Source organism: Malania oleifera, chromosome 11 (assembly GCF_029873635.1).
Source record: "Malania oleifera isolate guangnan ecotype guangnan chromosome 11, ASM2987363v1, whole genome shotgun sequence".
In the NCBI taxonomy this organism is placed as follows: domain Eukaryota; kingdom Viridiplantae; phylum Streptophyta; class Magnoliopsida; order Santalales; family Ximeniaceae; genus Malania; species Malania oleifera.
The window spans coordinates 57339093-57354151 of NC_080427.1; positions in this window are offsets into that span (position 1 = coordinate 57339093).

Genomic DNA, 15059 nt, shown 5'->3' on the forward strand with positions numbered 1-15059 from the left:
GAAGTAAAGTCTGTTAAAAATCTAATGGTTGAACAAGATTAAAACTTTAAAATTTCAAAGGGGAGAAGAGCATAAAAGTATGTCCATTCATGTCTTATTATTATACCCCTTTTGTTGATGTCAAAAGGGGGAGGAGAAAGAGCAAAAATTGAAAAAGTGTTGTTGATGTTATGTAAAGGGGGAGATATACAAAGGGGAAGAAACTGTTGTTGATGTCATGGTTGAAACATAATGAGCATATTTCATATTTCATATTTCATTTGGATTCAGGCTAAACACTTGTGTATGAACATGAGCATTGTTGGCCTTACAAGACTTAATATCCTATTTTGATGCTAACAAACAAGTATAACTTAACATATTTGGTTAAGTGTTGTTATTTTCAGGACTAAATGAAGAATGCATAGATAAAGAGTTCATAAGAGCTTGTACTTCAGAAAAGGATAATTATATCAAGCTTGAAGCATGGATTCAAGAATAAAAAGCCAAAATTCAACATGTGATCCAAATTGAAAGCTCAGAGAAGTCTGGAAGATCAGAAGTTCAGCAAAGAAGATCAAGAGACCTTAAAGCCAAGAAAATGTCAAAACATCTTAGGTCCAAGTCATTGTAAATACTTCAAGTTTATTCAAATATGAAGTGCTCATTTTGAAGCTCATTAGGAAAAAGGAGACTTAGAGACCATAGCTTAAGCCTCGGAACATATTTTTAAAAGTTAAATAAGTTAATATTCCAAGATAAACTCAAATAAAAGAGAGAGAAATCTAAAAGGGCTTAAAGAAGAAAAACTACCTGGACAAACGATTGGTCAATTTAGTGAAGCTTAATTGAAGACAGAAGCCTGACAGACAACTGTCAAGGTTCTGACTGACAACTTCCAGTTCCAAGTGAGAAGTCTGTGAGTGTTCTGTCAGACAACTGTCCACCACTCTATGTATGTTGAAAAATTTGAAGTGATCATGGACAGACGACTGTCACCATATGGACAGATGACTGCTACCTCACTGAGTTGTATTATAACTACATTATACAGGTGACATATGACTACCACTCAAGGGACAGACGACTGCCACTTCTCTGTCTATTTCTTTTTGGTTATAACATATGGACAGACGACTACCAGGACTTCACAGTCATCTGCCTCGCAGCATTTTTCAAACTTCCAGCGGATATAATTTGAAATTCAAATTTTTGGAAACTTAAATAATTTTAATATTTGAAAACAAATCTAAGTATTCTTGGGGAACAAGCAAGGAAGTTTTCTACCTCTATAAATACCCTTAAGGACCATTGTTTTAGATACCAAAAATTTAATTTAGCTCTCATTCTCTCTCAAAGCCTACTGAAATTCTAAAAGTGTGTTATTGCTCTCATTACTCATGAAATTTTTTGAAAGCTTTGCTGAAGTTTCTCACTGAGTTGTGCATCAAGTTGTTGATTCTTTCATCCATTGAAAGATATCTATGGTGATAAGTTTCTAAGAGCTTCATTCTGAAATTCATGTTCTGAATTTACTGAAGTACATAAGTGTTTCAAATTTGTACTAATCGGCTCTTTAAGGAACAAGTTCTTGTACGTCTTGTTTTCTATCTTTGTAACAGGATTAGTTGACGGTTCGAGTATTGAATTGTTGGACTAAACAAAGGGATATTGTTTGGAGAAGACGGGCTCTAGCCTTACCCAAGGAGTGCTTGTAAATGGTTTTGTTCCTGCTGATAAAGGAATAGTAATAGTAAATCCTTTGGTGGTTTTGCCAACAGCAAGGATGTAGGCTGTGTTGAAACTGAACCTCGTAAAAATCTTTGTATTCTTCTTTCTCTACTCTACTGATTATTTTTCTCTTTACAAAATATATAATCTGTGTGGATGCTTTAAATTTTATGTCTGAATGTTTGGTTGTTAAATAGACCGGAAGGTAATTCGTTTTGGATAAATCAATATTGATTACGGAAACCGAAAGGGACTACGTTGGTTGATTATCCTTGACCTATTAATCTGAAAGTTTATTTAGAAACTGAACATTAGGAAGAAGAATAACTGTGATACAGGGCTTATAACGAGTTCAGCAAATTTTCACATATATACAGGGTTATTGTTACATAAAATGAGTAATTGATCTTGCTGTGTTAATTGTGATTGTATCTAAGTGTTGATTGTTATTATAACTCAAAAGAACTAAGACTAAAGGGAATAATTTTTTTTTTAAACCCAATTCACCCCCCCCCCCCTCTTTGGAGGCTATTCCAATTTCAATTGGTATGAGAGCCTAGTTATTGTAATTCCTAACAAGAAACTATAAAAAAATCAAATGGCAAATATAGGAGTAGCACCCTTTGGTGAAGGCCAATCCTCAACCTGTCCACCAATTTTTTGTGGACATAATTATACATTTTGGAAAAAGAGATTGCAAATATATGTCCAACACATGGATTGGAAAGCATGGGAAGTAGTTATGGATGGAGACCTTATTCCCATTAAAATAGTTGATGGAAAATAGATTCCAAAATAAAAAAAAGGATATGACCGATTTAGACTATAAAATGCTTCAAATCAATTCAAGCGCTATAAATGCTTTATACAATGCCTTAGATACTAACTAATTTAATAGGGTCATGGCATGCAAAACAGCTAAAGAAATATGAGACAAATTAGAAGTGACATATGAAGGAACTATCGATGTTAGAGACAATAGGATAGACATGTTAACAAGCAAATATGAAGCATTTAAAATGAATTCTAATGAAACAATATCAAGTATGTACACCAGATTTACCCACATAAGAAATTCCTTAAGTGCCTTAGGGAAAACTTATACTACCTACGAAATGATCAGAAAAATCCTAAGAGGGGGAACCAAAGCCTACAGCTATCACTGAAGGTAGAAACCTTAAGACCACCTCTTTAGATGAACTTATATGTTTACTTCTTACCTATGAAATGGCCTTAAAAGAAAGGAATCCTGAACCAAAGCATAAAAGATCCATTGCACTAAAAGCGTCAAGCCACAGCTCTAGTGAAGAGGAAAGTGAAACAAGTGACTTAGATCAAGATGAATTAGCATTCATCACTAAGAGACTAGGTAAGTTCTATAGAAGTAATAAAAGATTTCCTAGGAAGTTCAATAAAAAGAAACCTGAAAAAGGAGAGACAAGTAGGAAAGAAAATAAAAATAAGAATGAACCTCCAATATGTTATCACTGCAAGAAACAAGGGCATATCAAACCAGATTGTCCATTGCTCAAGAAAGACAAGAAGAAAAAGAAGGAAGCTATGAAAGTTATGTGGGATGATTCAAGCTCCAGTGAGATAGAAAACGAATCAAGCGGACAAGAGATGACAAATATATGCTTCATGGCGAACGAAGAAGAGGTAAACTCCTACTATTCCTCTATAGAATCTTACAATGAGTTGTGTGATGAGTTATGTGATAGCATGCTTTCCTATAAGGATTTGCAAGCTAAGTTGTTTTCTTTGCACAAGAGATTCATAAAAATTTCCAAAAATAAATATAACTTTGAAAGATAAAAATAAAGAACTATTAAAGCAACTTGAATCATTCAAAATCATTGAAAAAGAAAAATACACTTGTATTGAGAAGTTAGAAGAGGAAGTAAATAAAGTAACTCAAGAATTAGACAAAACTCATAAAGATAGTTTGAATAAAAAGGATTTAGAAGTAAATGAACTTAAGAAATCAATAGAGGATAAGGAGAAAATTATATATAACTTTACCAAAAGTAAAGATAATTTTGAAAAGATGATTGGAGAGCCAAGGCTACATGGAAATAAAGAAGGAATAAGTTATAATGGTAAGACAAAAAAAAAAAAAGAATAAGAAATTATACATGGGATACTTCGTCCAGGAAGCCAAGCACTATGCTAGCACTTTCTCAAACAACAAACATGAACACACCACTTGCTATATCTGCAAGACTAAAGGTCACCTAATGTTCGATTGCCCACTAAAAAGAAAGTATGTTAAAGTGCAAGGAGAATGGAAAGTCAATAATGGAACTAACAACAAGACAAGGAAAATTAAAAGAATTTGGGTTCCAAAGACTAGCACAAAAAATCCTCTATTGTAGGTATGTTTTAGGACAACACCATCAATGGATAAGTGGTACTTGGACAGTGGGTATTCAAGGCACATGACCTGCGATAAGACCTTACCTCTCTAAGGCAAAAGGATGGAGGATATGTCATCTTCGGCGACAAATTCAAAGGTAAAATTATCGACATTGGAAAAATAGGTAAAGAACCTTCTCTCACTATTAACAATGTGCTCTTAGTAGAAGGATTGAAATACAACCTTTTAAGCATTAGCCAATTAAGTGACGAAGGGTTTGAAATAATCTTTAAGAAAGAAAAATGCATTATTCAAAATCCTAAGAACAATGAAACCTTGTTTATAGCTCATATAATGTTTATTGTATAAATTTTGAGAACTTAGTAAATCATAACATAACTTGTTTGGCAGCAATGAATGAAATAAGTTGGCTATGACATAGGAAACTAGGACATGCTAGCATGGACCTATTATCCAAATTATCAAAAAAAAAATTTTGTCAAAGGACTACCTAATACAAAATTCATAAAAGACAAGATATGTGATGCATGCCAAAAGGGCAAGCAAGTTAAAACAAGTTTCAAAAAGAAAAAATACATATTTACAAAAAGACCCCTAGAATTGCTGCACCTAAACTTATTTGGTCCAACTAGTACCTTAAGCTTAGGAGGTAGACAATATGCTTTTGTAATAGTGGATGATTATTCAAGATTCACTTGGGTATTTTTCTTAGCAAACAAAGATGAAGTCTGTAACATGCTAATCACATTATGTAAGAAATTACAAAATGAAAAGGGCTATAATATAACCAACTTTAGAAGTGATCAAGGTAGGGAATTTAAAAACAAAAATGTTGAAAAATTCTGTAATGAATATGGAATAAACCATGATTTTTCCGCACCTAGGACTCCACAACAAAATGGAGTTATTGAAAGAAAAAATATAACCTTACGAGAAATGGTAAGAACCATGCTAAACGAAAATGATTTACCTAAATATTTATGGGCAGAAGCAGTAAATACAGCCTATTACATAATAAATAGAGTATCCATATGATCTAGTATAGACAAAACACCATATGAATTATGGAAAGAAAGAAAACCCAATATTTCTTACTTTCATGTATTCAGTTGCAAATGCTTTATCCTTAATACTAAAGATGATCTAGGAAAATTCGATGCAAAACCTGATGAAGGAACTTTCTTAAGTTACTCAACAAATAGTAAAGCTTATAGGGTTTACAATAAAAGAACTTTTACAATTAACGTTTGATGAATCAAATGATCATGTTAACAAAATTAAGATTGATGAAAAAAAATATTTCACAAAAAGAAGAAGATAATGAAATAAAAGAAGAAAATAATAATGAAGCCTCAAAAGAAAACACAATTGAAAATTTAGAACTACCTAAAGAATGGAGATATGCTAAAAGTCACCTAAAAAACCAAATTCTTGGAGAACCATGAAAAGGAATAACCACTAGAGCCTCATTAAAAAACATTTGTAATCCTTATTCTTTCTTGTCTCAAGATGAACCCTAGAATATAGAAGAAGTATTAAAAGATGACTCTTGGATCATAGTTATGCAGGAGGAACTAAATCAATTTGAAAGAAGTCAAGTATGGGAGCTTATACCTAAACCCAAAAATAAGTCAATCATAGGAACTAAATGGGTGTTTAGAAATAAAAAGGATGAAACTGGGGTAGTTGTAAGAAATAAAGTTAGGCTTGTAGCACAAGGTTACAATCAAGAATTATGAAGAAACCTTTACTCCTGTAGCAAGAATGGAAGCAATAAGGATGCTTCTTACCTATGTAGCCTATAAAGACTTCAAATTATACCAAATGGATATAACAAGTGCATTCCTAAATGGCTATATTAATGAAGAAGTTTACGTTAAACAACCTCCAGGTTTTGAAGACTCTAAAAATCCAAATCATGTATTTAAGCTAACTAAAGTCCTATATGGATTGAAACAAGCTCCTAGAACTTGGTACGATAGACTAAGCAAATTCCTACTCCAAAATAATTTTTCAAGAGGAAAGATAGATAGCACTTTATTTATAAAAACCAAAGATAATAATATGCTTATAGTACAAATTTATGTTGATGATATTATAATTGGAGCAACTCATGAAGACTTATGTAATGAATTTGCTATAACTATGTAGAGAGAGTTTGAAAATAGCATAATGGGAGAATTAAATTATTTTTTAGGATTGCAAATCAAACAAGCTAAAAATGGAACTTTCATAAATCAAACTAAGTATATTAAAGACATGTTAAAGAAGTTTGATATGGAAGAAAGTAAACCTATAGGAACTCCCATGAGCACCTCAACTAGTCTAGACAAGGATGAAAAAGGGAAACAAGTTAATACCAAGCATTACCGAGGCATGAAAGGAAGCTTACTTTACTTAACAGCAAGTAGACCAGATATAATGTTCAGTGTGTGTATGTGTGCTAGGTTCCAATCGGCTCCTAAGGAATCACATCAAACAGCAGTGAAATGAATCCTTAGATATTTGCTAGGCACACTAGATTTAGGGTTATGTTATCCAAAAGGAACTGATTTCGAACTGATGAGTTATTCAGATGCAGATTATGCAGGATGCAAAATAGATAGAAAAAGCACAAGTGGGACTTGCCACTTCTTAGGACACTCACTAGTTTCTTGTTTTTCAAAGAAACAAAATTTCGTAACATTATTTACAGCTGAAGCAAAATACATAGCAGCTGGGAGCTGTTGTGCTCAAACTTTATACATGAAACAACAATTAAGGGACTTCAAAATTCAATACCAAACAATCCCCATAAAATGTGATAATACAAGCGCGATAAATATTTCAAAGAATCCGGTATCACATTCAAGAACAAAACATATTGATATACGTCATCATTTCTTAAGAAATAATGTAGACAAGAAAGAAATAATTCTTGAATTTGTTAATACTCATGATCAATTAGCTGATATATTTACCAAACCATTAGCTGAGGATCAATTTGTATTTATTCAACAAGAATTAGGCATGTTACATATAAGAGGAGTTAACTAAAAGAGAAGGAGTTTAGTTGGTCAAGGCAGACAACTGCCAAAAAGCTAGCAGGCGACTGGCAGGCTACTTTCTGTGTAAAAGACAATAGACAGACGATTGCTAGAGAGCTAGCAAGCGATTGGCAGGCTACTGTCTGTGTAAAAGACAGTAGACATACGACTGCTGGAGACCTAGCAGGCTACTGTCTGTGTAAAAGACAATAGACAGACGACTGTCTCGCGGCGGGTGGTGCTCATTTTACTTAAAAACATGATTTTTAAACCCCCCAGACGACTGTCCATTCGTCTTCCCTTCTCTAAATCATCTTCTCTTCCTTCTCTTCAAAGTTCTTTCTCTCCTAAGTTGCTCCCAACGATTATCCATCACAGACCTAATCCATACACATCTAGGGTTTCTGAACTCCAACTGGTTCAAAATGGTTCGTACCAAAACCGTGGGAAGAAAAGAAAAAGCCTCCTCGTCTTCTTCAAAGCCTACAAACAACGATGACATAGAAAAATGGTTGGTTTCATCGCACGCGAAAGCAATATATCAAAATCACATTTTAGCAATTGAACCAATGTTCTCCAAGGTACTAGATGTCACTTTCTTTGAATAAGATTTTCCTGAAATTATCGAAATGTTCAAAACTATAGGATGGGGCAAGTTTATTCTTCACCAAGTGAAGGGGTATTACCCGGATCAGATTAAGATTTTTTATTCAAATTTGGTGAAGAAAGAAGTTGGAATTGCTACTGAAATTTATGGTCAAAAGATTACTCTTACCCTACACTCTTTAAGGAAAATTCTTCACATCAAGCATGGAGATTTTGAGTGTACTCCAGTTGAAAAACAATGGACTTTGGAACAAGGCTTCTCACCAGAAGAATTTTTGCCCCTGGTAATGAATGATGCACCTGTTTATTTTGGACATCCTCCACCATATAAACATCTCAATCTTCAAGCACAAATCTTGCATAAAATCATTGCATACAATATAATTCTGAGGTCTAAATCCTTTGATCATATATCGTTCTTCGACTGTTTTATTATGTGGTGCTTACTAAAAGGGAAGAAATTAGACTTATCCAGCATTATACTGAAATGGATGGTGATGAAGCTCAAATCTCCTAGAATTGGGCTTCCATATTGCGGCATTCTTTCCTTGATCTTTGCCTATTTTCAAGTCACCATGTTTTCTCATCCACTACACTGAATCGAATGGGTTACAACAAGTATACCGAGGGTTGGATGTTTCGGGGCAATAGACTGGCAAGACCTACACAAGAAGAAAGGAATCCAGCTCCTGAAGAAGCTGATATGCCATCTTGGTTTGTTCCGTTTTATCAGAATTATACTAGTTTTAGTTGTAAAATGCGAGAAAATTTTGCTTCTCTTCAGGATAAAATCTCAACCATTAATGACAAGTATACCTTGTTAGATAATCGCATTGCTAAGATAGAGCATCATGTAATTAAACATGACACTAATTCAGATAATGAGGGTAATGAAAATACTGATGAGGAAGAAGCTGAAAATGAAGGAGAAGAAGAAGCAAAAGCTGAAGAAGAAGGGGAAGCTGAAGGAGAAGATGAAGAAGAAGAAGAAGAAGGTTCACAACAATCCAAAGGAAAAGGAATTGCTGAAGATAGTGACACTAATTATAATACATTGACTTTTTTTTTTTTTTTTTTTTTTTTGCCACTTTGTATGCTATATGTGCTCAAAATCTGGATGTATTTTGCCATTTTGTTAATACAAAAAGGGGGAGTATGTGTGAGCAAAGTCTACGCGTCTTTGTATGTATTTGTTTCTAGTCCTGAAGCTCTGAACCTATGCAATGCTTTGTTAAATAGTTTGATTTACTCTAAGTTGTAATGTTAAATTTAAAACTTTGAATCTTTTGAACTATTGAGTATGCTGATTGATAGGGAGAGTGTTATAACATATCACGTGTATATGCTCATTTTCCTATTAATCAATTGATACCATGAATCATATCTTAAAATGGATAATAACAAAGGAAGAAAAAGCTGAAGATATGCCTATTAACACACACATGCTATATTGAAAAATAAATTGAGGTGTACACATGATTGATTATATAAAACGACATTTGAACTTAATCATCCTATTTTTTTTCTTTTTGATCGATGTCAAAAGGGGGAGAAGTGTTTAGCAAATATATATATATATCAAAAGGATGAGAAGTATTTGAACTTGAATGTTGTTAAAATGATGCTTATTGAAAAGGGGAGTCTTATTTAAAGCTCACTCCAATTTTATTTTTGCTTCTTGTTTGTCATTGTAGACACCCTATTTTTGCCCTAACCAAATAGAACAAGGGGTCCTTTCTCATTGTATTATTATTATTATTATTACCTTATTTTTATTATTATTATTTTATTATCACTATTATTTCATTATTATTATTATTATTATTATTATTATTATTATTATTATTATTATTATTATTACTATGATTTCTATTGTTGTTATTTATATTATTATTTTTATTTTTATTTTCACTATTATTATTATTATTATTTATTTTCTGATATTGATATAAGTAATTTATTATTATTACTATTATTTTATTATTATTATTATTTATTTTCCTATATTGATATAAGTAATTTATTATTATTACTATTATTTTGTTATTATTATTTATTTTCCTATATTGTTATAAGTAATTTATTATTATCACTATTATTTATTTATTTATTTATTATTATTATTATTATTATTATTATTATTATTATCATATTAGTAATTATGCTCATATATATTATTTCTATAAAGGTATAAAAGAAAAAATATAATAAAAAATAAAAAAACCAAAAAAGGAAAAGGAGAGGAGCTAGAGTTTCTAAAAAATTTTTATAAAAGGGCCTTCTTCTTCTTCCCTCAGGGGCGGCCACGACCCTCTCTCATCTCCATCCCTCCACATAGCCCATGGCTGCCCGAATGCGCGCATCAGTAGTAGCCTTCCCCACAACCTCCGGCCACTGTCGCTCCCCTATGAAGCTCCTCTGCCGCCATCAATTCAGACAGCCGAGCTGCTGTCTGCAACATCCTCCACTGCAGCAACCAGAAACCTTGCTGAATCCCTTGTGCCAATCCACGGACCTCAGAATCACCGCGGTTCCCAACCGGACCTGCTGCCAGCACCAGCCACTCACGCCCCGCTCCGGCAACTATCGCTCGCACCAGTCACAGACAGCCCTCCTGCAATCCGGCGTCTCAGCCCTCCTCTCTCTCGTCGTCACCGGAAAGCTGGCAGCTTTACGCACTCAGTCGTGAGCACTCACCCCCTCTATAAGCTCCCCTGTACACACACCTGCACGCACGCACACTCACACACAGTACATGCACTCACTCGCACACACACACACAATATACATATATATATATATATATATATATATATATATATATATATATGTGTGTGTGTGTGTGTGTGTGTGTTTATTAGTTTTATTTTAATCCTTAAAGTTAAAGTTTTTAAATTTTGTTTTTTTTTTTTTTTGTTCATCTTTTATTTGCATGTGAGTATACTAATATAATATTTGTTATGGTATTTAGTGTGTGTATATTAATATGATATTTTTGTAGTGTTTAATTAATATAAGTGCTATGTATCTATGTATATTAATATACCATTTGTTGTGATATTTAGTTAACATTTGTATATGGGCTATGTATATATGTATGTTAATATATTATTTGTTGTAATATTTATATCTATGCTATTGATGTGTGTATACCAATACTTTGTTTATTGTAGTATTTAATTAATATTTGTATCTAGATTATATATGTGTATATATTAAATGAATGATTTTTACTATTGTCATATTTATTTAACATCCATGCTTAATAATGAATATTCATGTTTATATTTCTAAGTGTTTGTTATTAAATGGTTATAATTGTTATTGTAAAATTTTCTTGCTAAGTTTAAACTTTTATTGTTGTAAGATTTCTAATGTCTTGTATTTTGACTGCACATATTATATAATGATGATGGTTATGATTGTAAAATTTTTATGGTTAAAACCTATTATTTATTCAATTTTAAATTTTTTTTGTATTTATTGTAAATATTAAATGATGTATTATCAAGGTAGGGTTTTTACATATTTAGTAGTTAGGTAATATTACATATTTAGCAAAATAGGATCTTAGGTAACTACATATTTAGTAATGATGTATATTTAGTATCTTAATACATTTATTATTAATCATTTTTAGTATAGTAATATGTATAGCATCATTTATTTATAGTATCTTAATACATTTAGCATTACATTAACATATTTAGTGTCCTAATATATTCAGCATTAATTATTCCTAATATATTGGTATACCTAGTGTTACTTATTTATAGTATCTTAGTATATTTAGTATTAGCTATTTATAGTATATTAATATATTTAGTATCTTAATATTTTTCGTAGTATTTATTTTTAACACACTAAATTATCCAATATTATTTATTATTAAATATTTAGTATTACGTATGTTTATTATGTTGATATTGCATTATTTGTTCTAATATTTTCAGTATATATAGAATTATGTGTTTTGTTATTGTTAATATTTTTTAGTATTTTAGTGTGTATAGCATTATTTACTAGGGTATTAATATTTATCATTATCATTGTTATGATTTTAGGTTATATCATATGTTGTGTTATGTTTAATATTATATATATTTGTATTAATTAGTTTTATTATGTTTATTAAATATTTCCTTAATTTTAATCCCTATGATTTTATTGCGGGGGTATGAGCCTTCGGGCATCACGTACCTTAAGCTCTGAGGGAATATATATGTATATATTATATTTATTTATTTATTTTTTATGTGTATTTATAAATTCATAAAAAGGAGTAATTTAAAGACTTATTAGATTAACTTAGGGATAATTTCAAATTAATTAGGTACCGTTCATAAGAACGGGCGCGTAGGGGGTGCTTGTACCTTCCCCTCGCGTAACCGAACTCCCGAGCCTAACTCTGGTAATGTAGACCCATTCTATCCCTAACGGGGTAGTAATCATGTGTTCTAACCACACTAAAAGGTTAGTGGTGACTCCGACACTTTCATATTTTTAATTGAAAATTCAAATTGATTTTTACAGTCGCCGCCCGGGGCACACGCGCTCCCGGGACGTCGCGACAGTCATCATAAAAAAGGGGGAGATTTTTTACCTTACAAGGCTAAATATCCTATTTTAATGCTAACAAACAAGTATAACTTAACATATTTGGTTAAGTGTTGTTATTTTCTAGACTAAATGAAGAATGCAACGATAAGAGTTCAGGAGAGCTTGTACTTCAGAAAAGGGTAATTATATCAAGCTTGAGGCATGGATTCAAGAATAAAAAGCCAAAATTCAACATGTGATCCAAATTGAAAGCTCAAAGAAGTATGGAAGATCAAAAGTTCAACAAAGAAGATCAAGAGACCTTAAAGCCAAGAAAATGTCAAAACAGCTTAAGTCCAAGTCATTGTAAGTACTTCAAGTTTATTCAAATATGAAGTGCTCATTTTGAAGCTCACAAGGAAAAAGGAGACTTAGAGACCATAGCTTAAGCCTTGGAACATATTTTTAAAAGTTAAACAAGTTAATATTCCAAGATAAACTCAAATAAAAGAGAGAGGAATCAAAAAGGGCCTAAAGAAGAAAAACTAACTGGACAGACGACTTTCTGTTAATGGATAGATAACTGGCCAATTTAGTGAAGCTTAACTGAAGACAGAAGCCTGACAGACAACTGTCAAGGTTCTGACAGACGACTTCCAGTGCCAAGTGAGAAGTCTGTGTATATTGAAAAATTTGAAGTGTTCATGGAGAGACGACTGTCACCATATGGAGAGACGACTACCACCTCACTGAGTTGTATTATAACTACATTATACAAGTGACAGATGACTGCCACTCAAAGGACAGACGACTGCCACTTCTCTGTCTATTTTTTTTGGTTATAATATATGGACAGACAACTGCCAGGACTTCACAATCGTCTGCCTCGCGGCATTTTTCAAACTTCCAACGGATATAATTTTTAAAATTCAAATTTTTGGAAACTTAAATAATTTTAATATTTGAAAACAACTCTAAGTATTCTTAGGGAACAAGCAAGGAAGTTTTCTACCTCTATAAATACCCTTAAGGATCTTTGCTTTAGATACCAAGAAATTAATTCAACTCTCATTCTCTCTCAAAGCCTACTGAAATTCTGAAAGCGTGCTATTGCTCTCATCACTCACGAAATTTTCTAAAATCTTTGTTGAAGTTTCTCACTGAGTTGTGCATCGAGTTGTTGATTCTTTCATCCATTGAAAGATATCTATGGTGATAAGTTTCTAAGAGTTTCATTCTGAAATTCATGTTCTGAATTTACTAAAGTATATAAGTGTTTCAAATTTGTACTAATCGGCTCTTTAACGAACAAGTTCTTGTACGTCTTGTTTTCTATCTTTGTAACAGGATTAGTTGACGGTTCGAGTATTGAATCGTTGGACTAAACAAGGGGATATTGTTTGGAGAAGATGGGCTCTAGCCTTACCCAATGAGTGCTTATAAATGGTTTTGTTCCGGCTGATAAAGGAATAGTAATAGTAAATCCTTTGATGGTTTTGCCAAGGGCAAGGACGTAGGCTGTGTTGAAGCTGAACCTCGTAAAAATCTCTGTGTTCTTCTTTCTCTACTCTATTGATTATTTTTCTCTTTACAAAATATATAATCTGTGTGGATGCTTTAAATTTTAATTCTGAATGTTTGGTTGTTAATAGACCGAAAGGTAATTCGTTTTGGATAAATCAACATTGATTGTAGAAACTGAAAGGGACTACATTGGTTGATTATCCTTGATCTATTAATCTGAAAGTTTATTTAGAAACTGAACATTAGGAAGAAGAATAATTGTGATACAGGGCTTATAACGAGTTCAACAAATTTTCACATATATACAGGGTTATTGTTACATAAATTGAGTAATTGATCTTACTATGTTAATTGTGATTGTATTTAAGTGTTGATTGTTATTATAACTCAAAAGAACTAAGACTAAAGGGAATAATTTTTTTTTTAAAACCCAATTCACCCTCACTCTGGGAAGCTATTCCAATTTCAAGCATATTGTCATTCATTGAATATTTGATGCATTAATTGAGGGGGAGCCTTGTTTGGTGTAACCATTATATATATTTTTTGCTCGTATATTTCTCATCATCGAAAAGGGGGAGATTGTTGAATCTATGAGTCCAATCTGGTTTTGATAATGACAAATCACTTGGTATTTGATCTGTGCATTAAGTTTGTAAACAGGAACCATATTAAGTATGCACGGAAGAATAACGAGTCATGGAAGCCTTAAAATAAAGCATACTTATCTTGGCAAGATCCATGAAAGTACTTCTTAGTTAAAAATGTCATTGTGAATGAAATAAAGCTCATTAGGGGATAAAGATGGACTTAGAGACTTTATTTTAAATCCTAGAAAATGTTTTCCAAAATTAAGAAAGCAAAGAAACCAAATATCTTTGAAAAATAAAAAAGGAAAGTGGTTTTGTACTGTCCAGGCGACTGAGGTTAAATCCTCGGGCAACCGAAGAGTTTTGCTGAAGAAAATCAAACAGGCAGTGTATCTTCAGGCGCCTGACCCTGTGTCTTCAGGCTCTTGAACCAACTTCAGGCTACTGAGGTTGCACCTCAAGCAACCGAAGTACGGCAACGGGCAGATTTTTCAAACTTCTCTTTTTCAAAATTAATTGACTTGCGCCCTAATATTTTTGGAAACTTTTGGGGCACTCCAAGTAAACTTGGGGAGCATGAATGAAAGTGTTTTTAAAGCCTATATATACATGGTTTATGAGAATCAAAACTCAACAAGCATTGAAAAAATTCTTTCAAGATCTCTTTCACTCAAAGCTTCTTACTAT